Below are 7,334 nucleotides of genomic sequence, written 5' to 3' on the forward strand. Positions count from 1 at the left end.
CCCGCCCGGCCCCGGCTCGGCAGCCTCCCACCGCAGCCGCCATGCGCCTCCCGCCGTGAGCGCCCGACGCGCTGGGCCGCCGGGGCGGGGCGAGCTGCTTCGGGTGCACACCCAGCCTACAGGCACACGCATGCGCGCCTCTACATACTCACGCGCACCACGCATACAGACACACACCTATGTAGGCACCCCTGTAGACACGCCCCGTGTGGCCACACGCGCATGCGCCCATGTATACACACACTTCTGTATACATCCCCCCTTGCTGGTACACGTACGGAGGTACGTAGACCCACCGCCCATGTATACATGCACCCTTGTATACACACACGCACATACACCCCCATGTATACACACATATTCATGTACAGACAAGCACACACACCTGTGTATGCTTACACATCACCCTGTATGTACATCCCCGGCCTAGCATCCTCCCTCCCACCCATGAAGACCCCATGCTTCTTTGCCCCCCCCAGCCAGTAGCAGGTGGCTGCAGCACCCTGGGGGGCCTGAGATGCTGTGATACAGTGATATTAGGGGGCTCTGAGGTGCTCTGATATTAGCGTGGTCCCGTGCACAGGGAGGCAGTGGCCCCCGATTTGCAGGACTGAACCCAGGGATTCCAAACTCTTCTGCCGTGCCGTGGCCCCACAGGGCACCCACCCTCTGAGTGCCTGGCAAGGGATAAAGTGCTCTGCTCTTTCTCCCTTGTGGAAAAATGAGTGAAAAGTCAGAGCTGGCATTTCTCAAGGTTGAGTCTCATGAGGTGGAGAACCACTGCATTAAACCAGGGTGCTCAGCCCTGAGACTATGGGCCAGATACCATCCAGGCAGGGTTGTGGGGAGCCCCTTGGGACTGTGATCCTCTCACTAAATCAGGCACAAAGGCCATCATTGCACCTTGTCCCACACATGGGGCCAGGGGTTGGTGTGGGGCCCTGAAGCTCAATGCTGGCTTGTGGGACCAGGTGAAGGCAGCATGGGGCACCTGAAGCCCAATCCCAGTAGGAGGAAATGGCAGGTGGGGGTGGGGCTGGAGCCCAATCCTGGCAGGCAGAGGCAATACGGAGCCCCCAGAGCCCCATCTCAGGGGGCAGGGTCCAATCCAGCCCTCAGACTGGCACTGTGTCCTTTCATCTGGACCTTGGGGGCAAAAGGTTGAGCACCACTGCCCTAAAACAAGCATCATATACCAGCATCCTTCCGCCACAAATGTGGCCATCCCTATGTGCCTGGACCCCTCTATATACACCTGCATCATCTTGTCCCTTCAATACTCAGCAGCAGATCCAGAGGGGTGTGCAGTGGTACACTCACAACCCCCCCTCCCCCCCTTGATTCCTGCTACACCCAAAAGTTCAAAGCCAACAGCTTGACAGTGGCACCAGCATTTCTATTCAGGCAACACTGCATGAATCAGCTGACTTCCTGGCTCATTATAAGCCATGGAGCCAGTCCATGGGCCAGATCCCTGCACACCCAGATCCAGCCTTAGTGCCACCCTGATGCCACCTTACAGTGTCCTGTTCCCACCTTACCCCACCTCACACACTCAATCTAATTTTCTGGGCCACAGGACTCCCCAGAGGTCTGGAAATGTGGCATCAGGGAAGAAGCAATAAACATTACCACTGGTCCCCCACTGCCAATTTTCAGACCCATAGGGAGCCTGACATGGCCTGCAGGCTGCGGGTTAAGCACCCATACTCTACGCATTCCTTCCCAATTCTCTGTTCCACAGGTATTAATGACACACTTTCCCTTTGTAATGGTCCCTGTAATGAAACTATGCTTTCTTCTGCAATTCTGCTGTCTGTTAGCTGCTCCTAGAAACAGCTCCTATTTCACAGCCCTGCAGACTGTTTTTAACTCTAGCTGGAAACATTAACCCAAGTGAGGAAAGACATTCAGTGAAGCACTGGATGCACAGTCAAGATGCTGAAGAAGGCTAGCCTTTGTTTTATGAATCAGATAAATAGATGTATGTTTAACTCTAATAACCTCTATTGGTGGAGGAGGACAGGCCAAGCCTCCGCAAGGTTGGAAGGATCCAGACGATCAACACCAAGAAGAAGTGATGGGCAGTGGTAGGTGGTTGGAAACTCCCTTCTGTGGGGGATGGGGGCATCCCCCCCATTTGCCAGCCTGGCCTATTGTCTTGGGAGGTCCACTGCTTTCCCAGAGCCCGGACATGAGATATCATGGAGGGATTAGCAAGACTCATCTAGCCCTCTGACTACTACCCCATGATGCTCATCCATGTGGGCACTGATGATACTGCCAGGGGAGACCTTGAGCAGATCAGAAGTGATTACAGGACTCTGGGTGCAAGGGCGAAGACGGTGGCTCAGGTGGTGTTCTCAATCCTTCCTGTCGAGGGGAAGGGCCCAGACAGGAGCAGATGCATACTGCGGATCCAATACATGGCTGCGCAGATGGTCTCACCAGCAGGGCTCTGGCTTATTCAACCCTGGGATGTCATTCCAAGAAGGATTGCTAGGAAGAGATGGGATCCACCTGACAAAGAGAGGGAAGACCATCTTTGCAGAGACACTTGGTAACCTAGTTAGGAGGGCTTTAAACTAGGTTTGCTAGGGGATGGAGGCCAAAGCCCTGAGGTAAGTGGGGAAGTAGGTAACCTGGAGGAAGTGCAAGCAGGAGTAGGAAACAGGGGAGGCATTTTCATTCTTCCTGAGAAATCAGGGCAATTGGCTATTTATTTCAGGTGCATATACATGAATGCACAGAGCCTGGGAAACAGGCAGGAAGAAAAGGAACTCTTTACACAGTCATGGACCTATGATGTGATTAGAATAACAGAGACTTGACAGGCTAGCTCACCTGAATGAAGCACTGTCATGGATAGGTATAAACTGTTCAGGAAGGACAGGCAGGGGAGAAGAGTTGGAGGAGTTGCGGTTTATGTAAGGGAGACGTATGATTGCTCAGAGCTCCAGTATGTATAACCCTGGGCATGACACTCCTGCACCCTTACCTGAACAGTGGGATCCTGGGGTAGGCACTGGCCCCACTCAGCTCCCTGGGTAGCTGCTGCAGGGGCCCCAAGCAGAGAGTCCCCCCTTACAATCAAACAACCTTGCAGACCGTTATAACACTATTTACAGGATTTAATTATTTACAAGGTAACATATAACCAATGCAATAGAACAAATGTTACACCGCATGAGCTGGTGATAGTGGCTTAAGGGTTAATGCTTCTTGGATACACCTTACACTAGGGGAAGGTACACAAATTACCCATAATAAATAAGGAACCAATACATAAATACATTGATACTCCAACTAATAAGCCATCAAGAACTTATTTACACAGCCTATAACTTGTACACTCTATACTGAGGACCCTGTGTGCACTGCCCCTGGCAGGGTGTCTCAGGGAGGAGGACTGCATTTCTGTGTTCCTGGCAAAGGAGCCATGGGCGGTTCCTGGTGCTGGTGTCCCTTGCATGAGCTCCAGGGGTCTCTGTGTAGCAGGTGGTGGATCCTCCTCCCCTGCAGTCCATGCAAGAGAGCTTGTTGTCTGCACAAGGCGTACAGTGTGAATTAAAAACAAGCAGGAATCTTATCAGGGGATAAGGCACAATGCTGCATTTATTAGAACATAAAATATGCAACATGAAAAGAATAAAGAAGAGTAAGGTTACCTGCTCCACTCATTCCCATGCATACTCATTCATACAAAAGAAACAAGTACATACACACAGATAGTTAGTCCTGCAAAGGTTAAGGTATTACCAAGTTCTAAAGTCACACGGGTCAGTCTGGTGGTTGGCCAGACTGACCACAAGGGATGGAGTCGGGTCTTGTTGGATGTGCCCAAAACTCTTTCTTGTAGGTGGACAGACCCAAAGCCTTGTCTTTGTGTTCATTCTTTCTAGTGATAGCTGTCCATACAAGCCTATGGATTCCACTGAGTCAGACGCGAAGGTCATCCTCCTGGTCGTGTTGGCAGGCTGGGATTGGTAGGACATGATCTTCTGGCTTTGTGGTCTACCATCTTCAGGGGGATCATTGCTTGCAGTCTTCAGCCATCAGGATGAAGCATGGTCTAGTATTTCATAATCCTTAAGTGCTGACTCGACATTGCTGCAACGTTTAACGGTTAACTCACAGAAGGCTATTTTCACCTGTTGCAAGAGGACCATCTTCCTTCACATTGTCACATACATACTTCATTCATTCTTTCATTACCTCTTTTTAAACATGTCAGACATACCACAGACACATAAGCATTTTCCTTATACCAAATTTAAGTTCTAAAATCATGACATCAGTAGGTGAAATATATTTATCCTAAGCAATAGGAAATTTAAAATAGATGGGTAATTCCAGAACACTAATAATAACTGACTAAAATATTATAAAAAGTAAATCATAACAAGATTAACTTTATCTTAATGGCTAAATAATTCATTATATAAAAAGAAAAAGAAAAATTCAAGTAATCAAAGCAATTATAGCTACTGCAATACAATGAGCTCATTCCTACCCAGACCCCTTCCCTGGCTCAGCAGGGAGCAGTGTCTGGTAGGGCTGTGCAAAGCTTCGGTCCCCAATTTGATTTGGCCCAATTCAGTGGCTGAATCTCCACATCTGAATCGAATCAAAGAACCCTTTAATCTCTCCGAATCAAATCAGAACCCTCCAGGGAGACACCAGCCAGAGCATTTCTATGTTCCATTTGTGCCCCAGCTGTTCTAGCACACCAGGAGCCAGAAGGACCTGGACAAGGGCAGTTTGCATCCTGCAACAAACTGCACGTGCAGGGGCGTGCCCTGTGACACCAAGTAGCAGCACAGATTTGTGCTGTTACTATTTGCGCCACTTCAAGTGCATGGCCCAGCTCATTTGGATGTGGCCGTGAGGTTCAATAAGGAGAAGTGCCTTTAGAAGTCCTGCACTTAGAATGGAACAATACTGAGCACAGGTACAGGCTGGGGACCAAGTGGCTAAGCAGCAGCTCTGCAGAAAAGGACCTGGGGGTTACAGTGGACAGTAAGATGGAAAGGAGCCAACAATATGCCCTTGTTGCAAAGAAGGCTAATGGCATACTGGGCTGAATTAGTAGGAGCGTTGCCAGTAGATTGAGGGAAGTGATTATGCCCCTCTATCAGTACTGGTGAAGCCACATCCTAAGTACTGTGTCCACTTTCAGGCCCCCACTACAGAAAGGATGTGAACAATTGGAGAGAGTCCAGCAGAGGGCAATGAAAATGGTGAGGGGGTGGGGCACATGACTTATAGGCTGAGGGAACTGGGCTTATTTAGTCTAGAGAAGAGAAGGCTGAGGGGGAATTTAATAGAAGCCTTCAACTACCTGAAGAGTGGTTTAAAAGAGGATGGAGCTAGACTGTTCTGAGTGGTGGCAGATGACAGAACAAGGAACAATGGTCTCAAGTTGAACCAATGAAGTTTAGGTTAGATAGTAGGACAAACTCTCTCACTGGGAGGGTAGTAAAACACTGGAATAGATTACCCAGAGAGGTTGTGGAATCCCCATCCTTGAAGGTTTTTGAGCCCTGGCTAGACAAAGCCTTGGCTGGGAAGATCGAGTTGGGAGTGGTCCTGCTTTGAGCATCAGGTTGGACTAGATGAACTCCTGAGGCCCCTTCCAGCCCTGATTCATTAGCCACAATAGATGTTTGCCTGTCATTCTTTTAGTTCATAATATGACTTATTAATGGATTTAAAAAGGCATCTTGGACATAATTTTACTTTGCTTTTTTAAGTCCTTCACAAGACAGCATTAAGATAATAGGTATGGAATAACATGCAAACTATACACGCAACAGGCGATCCAAGACCACTGCTACAGCATGCAAAAACTTGAGGACAATATTGTGGGGGGTGAGGCTGCCCTGAGAGATGCTGATAAGAACCACTGGCTGTATGAGAGTCTCAAACACCAGGACAAGTGCTTAAGATAACTGGTACAGGGTTGTTGGTTGTAGCCCTGTTGGTCTAAGAACATAGGCAGACAACTGGTAAAGGATTTGACCCAGAGTTCAAGAATTCTAACCAGCTTCCAAGAACTCACAGAGCCTGATGCCCTGACTTGGCTCTTTTTCCAACTTAGAGAAAAGGTGCACAGTATAAGAAATCATCGGTCACTTTACAACCTTGTTGGGCCAGGTGCACACAGATCCTACCAAGATCTGAGAGCATGCTGTTAGCTTATACAAGGAGTTGTTTTGAGTTGAGCCTACTGGCCCAGAGGCCATTCAACATCTACATGAAGGTTTTCCCAAACTCTCCATGTCTGAGGCTGATGAGTTCAGAGCTATCCCAGGCAAAACAGCTTGCTGTCAGGCCTTGACTGATTACCTGCCAAATTCTCCAACACCTTTTGGCCTCTCCTCAAAGATCTTTTTTGTGAGCTTCAAAAATCCTTCTGGTCAGCTGCTGACAAGCAATTCTCACACAGCTGATGAAGCAATGGGCTCTCGGGAACATTAAGAACTGGCAACTGGTATCACTTCTGTGTACAGGTTACCAAATCCTAACCAAAGACCTGACAAACAATCTCAAAATAATCATAGCCTCTGTCACAGGTCCCAAACAACCTACTGCATACCTGAGCAGGACAACCTGTTTCTGCTGTGCGGTCTGCTGCCAGGTCTCGAATTCTATGGCTTGAACAACAACCCTGTCTTCCTGAATCAAGAAAAAGTCTTCAATCAGGTCAGCCACAACTTATTTCAGTCTCTAGGGTATGTATACATGTGCTTTGGGAATGTGGGGGAAGGCTTTAATTAGAGCATCTCCAAGAGCCTCTCTAATTTAAGTGCCTGGAGTGTCGTGTGTATCAGCATCCTCGTGTGGAAAGATGGTGGCAGGGTCGCTTTAACTAAAGCTCATTCAAGCTTTAGTTTAAGGGCCCTTGCCATTTTTCAGCATAGGGATGTTGATACAAATCGTGCTGTAGTCTGCTAGAGTGCAGTGTAGCAGGTTTACCTTTTTGGGGCTTGGGTTGAGTCCCAGGCTTGAGGGTCTGCTGTTTGATGGTGGAGCCCGCCCACCAATCCGGAGGCAGCACAAGGGATCAATGCCCCACCCTTTTTTGAAGGAAGGGGGCAAGGAGCAGCTGGACCTGAATCAGAACTGTGCCAGCCAGGTCCAGGGACCTTCAGGGGTGGAGCCCCTGAAGAGTATAAAAGGGGAGCATGCTCAGCATGGTGGGAGAGAGACAATGAGGGACAGTGAGGAGAGAGGAGCTCTGGAGACAGCCATCCTTGGGACTCTGCTTGAGCTTCAGTGGTGCGCAGATCAGCACACGGGGATCAGGCTGTAGGAGCCACTCGAGGAAGTTT

This window comes from Gavialis gangeticus, unplaced genomic scaffold (genome assembly GCF_001723915.1).
Source record: "Gavialis gangeticus isolate Ggan-Ray unplaced genomic scaffold, GavGan_comp1, whole genome shotgun sequence".
NCBI lineage: Eukaryota > Metazoa > Chordata > Crocodylia > Gavialidae > Gavialis > Gavialis gangeticus.